Here is a 3,212-nt window from a genome sequence, read left to right on the forward strand (position 1 = left end):
GTCCCTCGATTCGTCCCACGATCCGTTCCGATCTAGTGCCGAACGGACGGCACCTCCGCGTTCAGCACACGTACAGCTCGACGATGATCTCGGCCTTCTTGATCCAGCAAGCAAGATGGAGAAGTAGATGAGTTCTCCGGCAGCATGACAGCGCTCCGGTGGTGGTGATGATCTACTCCTGCAGGGCTCCGCCCGAGCTCCGCAAAAATCTGATCTAGAGGTAGAACTATGTGGTCTAGGGTTGAGTTGCACGTGGCAAAAGTTGTCTCAAATCAGCCCTAAAACACCACTATATATAGGAGGGAGGGGGAGGGGCTTGCCTTGAGGGACAAGGCCCTCAAGGGTGCACCGGCGTAAGGAGGAGGAGGACTCCTCCTCCAATTCGGTTGGGAGAAGGAGGAGTCCTCCTCTTCCTTCCCACCTCTCTCTTTCCCTTTATCTTTTTCTTTTCTTTTGGTATTTCTTTATGTGGCGCCATGGGCCCCTTGGGCTGCCTCCACCAGCCCACTAAGAACTTGTGGCGCCACCCTAGTGCCTTGGGATCACTCCTGGGTGGGTGGGCCCATCCCGGTGAACTCCTGGAACCCATTCTTCACTCGTGGTACACTGTCAGAATTGCTCGAAACTTTTCGGTGACCAAATGAAACCAACCTATATATCAATCTTCGTTTCCGGACCATTCCGGAAACCCTCGTGACGTCTGTGATCTCATCCAAGACTCCGAAAAACATTCGGTAACCACACATATAACTCAAATATAGTAAAACATCATCGAACCTTAAGTGTGCAGACCCTGCGGGTTCGAGAACTATGTAGACATGCCCCGAGGCACTCCTCGGTCAATATCCAATAGCGCCACCTGGATGCCCATATTGGATCCTACATATTCTCCGAAGATCTTATCGGTTGAACCTTAGTGTCAAGGATTCATATAATCCCGTATGTCATTCCCTTTGTCCTTCGGTATGTTACTTGCCCGAGATTCAATCATCAGTATCCGCATACCTATTTCAACCTCGTTACCGGCAAGTCTCTTTACTTGTTCCGTAATACAAGAGCCCATGACTTACACTTAGTCACATTGCTTTCAAGGCTTATGTGTGATGTTGTATTACCGAGTGGGCCCGAGATACCTCTCCGTCACACGGAGTGACAAATCCCAGTCTTGATCCATACTAACTCAACGAACACCTTCAGAGATACCTGTAGAGCACCTTTATAGTCACCCAGTTACGTTGCGACGTTTGATGCACACAAGGTATTCCTCCGGTGCCAGTGAGTTATATGATCTCATGGTCATAGGAATAAATACTTGACACGTAGAAAACAATAGCAATAAAACGACACGATCAATATGCTACGTTCATAGTTTGGGTCTAGTCCATCACATGATTCTCCTAATGATGTGATCCAGTTATCAAGTAACAACACTTGCATATAGCCAGAAAGCCTTGACTATCATTGTTCAACTGGCTAGCCAACTAGAGGCTTGCTAGGGACATTGTCTTGTCTATGTATCCACACATGTATCTATGTTTTCATTCAATACAATTATAGCATGGATAACAAACGATTTTCTTTAAACAGGAAATATAATAATAACTATTTATCATTGCCTCTAGGGCATATTTCCAACCGTAAGTGGTACTATCATTACTACTTTGTATCTTTTGGAAACAATATTATGAACATGTGTATGACTACGATCGAGATTCAATAAACCATTGAAGGTATTTATTCAAGTACATAGAATAACCATTATTCTCTTTTAAATGAATAATCGTATACAAACACGAACTAATCATGTTCATGCTCAACGCAAACACCAAATAACAATTATTTAAGTTTAACACTAATCCCGATGGTAGAGGGAGCATGCGATGTTTGATCACATCAACCTTGGAAACACTCCCAATACATATCGTCACCTCGCCTTTAGCTAGTATCCGTTTATTCCGTAGCTTTTATTTCGAGTTTACTAACACTTAGCAACCGAACTGGTATCTAATACTCTCATGCTACTAGGAGTACTAGTAAAGTACACATCAATATCATGTATATCCAATATACTTCTGTCGACTTTGCCAGCATTCTCATCTACCAAGTATCTAGGGTAGTTCCTCTTTAGTGACTGTTCCCCTCATTACAGAAGCACTTAGTCTCGGGTTTGGGTTCAACCTTGGGTTTCTTCACTAGATCAGCAACTGGTTTGTCGTTTCATGAAGTATCCCTTCTTGCCCTTGCCCTTCTTGAAACTAGTGGTTTTACTAACCATCAACAATTGATGCTCCCTTTTGATTTCTACTTTCGCGGTATCAAACATCGCGAATAGCTCAAGGATCATCATATCTATCCATGATATGTTATAGTTCATCACGAAGCTCTAGTAGCTTGGTGGCAGTGACTTTGAAGAATCATCGCTATCTCATCTCGAAGATTAACTCCCACTCGATTCAAGCGATTGTAGCACTCGGACAATCTGAGCACATGCTCAATTATTGAGCTTTTCTCTCTTACTTTGTAGACAAAGAATCTTGTCGGAGGTCTCATACCTCTCAACAAGGGCACGAGCATGAAATCCCACTTTCATTTCTTGTAACCTCTCATATGTTACGTGATGTTCAAAACGTCTTCGGTGCCTCAATTCTAAGCCGTTAAGCACTATTCACTGAACTATCATGTAGTCATAAAAAACGTGTATGTAAGATGTTCGCAACATCCACAGATGATGATCGAGGTTCAACACACCGAGCGGTGCATTAAGGACATAAGCCTTCTGCGCAGCAATGAGGACTATCCTCAGTTTATGGACACAGTCCGCATAATTTGCTACTATCAACTTTCAACTAAATTTTCTCTAGGAGCATATTAAAGATAGTAGAGATACGGTGCAAGCTACAACGTAATTTGGAAAGACATTTTGACTATGTTCATGATAATGAGTTCAATTAATCATATTACTTAAGAACTCCCACTCAAATAGACATCCCTCTAGTCATTCGAGTGACGCATGATCGAAATCCACTAACTCAAGTCCGATCATCACGTGAGTTGAGATTAGTTTCAATGGTTAACATCTCCATGTTGATCATATCAACTATATGATTCATGCTCGACCTTTCGGACTCTTGTGTTCCAAGGCCATGTATGTACATGCTAGGCTCGTCAAGTTTAACCCGAGTGTTCCGTGTGTGCAACTGTTTTGCAACCGT

This window comes from Hordeum vulgare, chromosome 2H, assembly GCF_904849725.1.
Source record: "Hordeum vulgare subsp. vulgare chromosome 2H, MorexV3_pseudomolecules_assembly, whole genome shotgun sequence".
Classification (NCBI taxonomy): Eukaryota; Viridiplantae; Streptophyta; class Magnoliopsida; order Poales; family Poaceae; genus Hordeum; species Hordeum vulgare.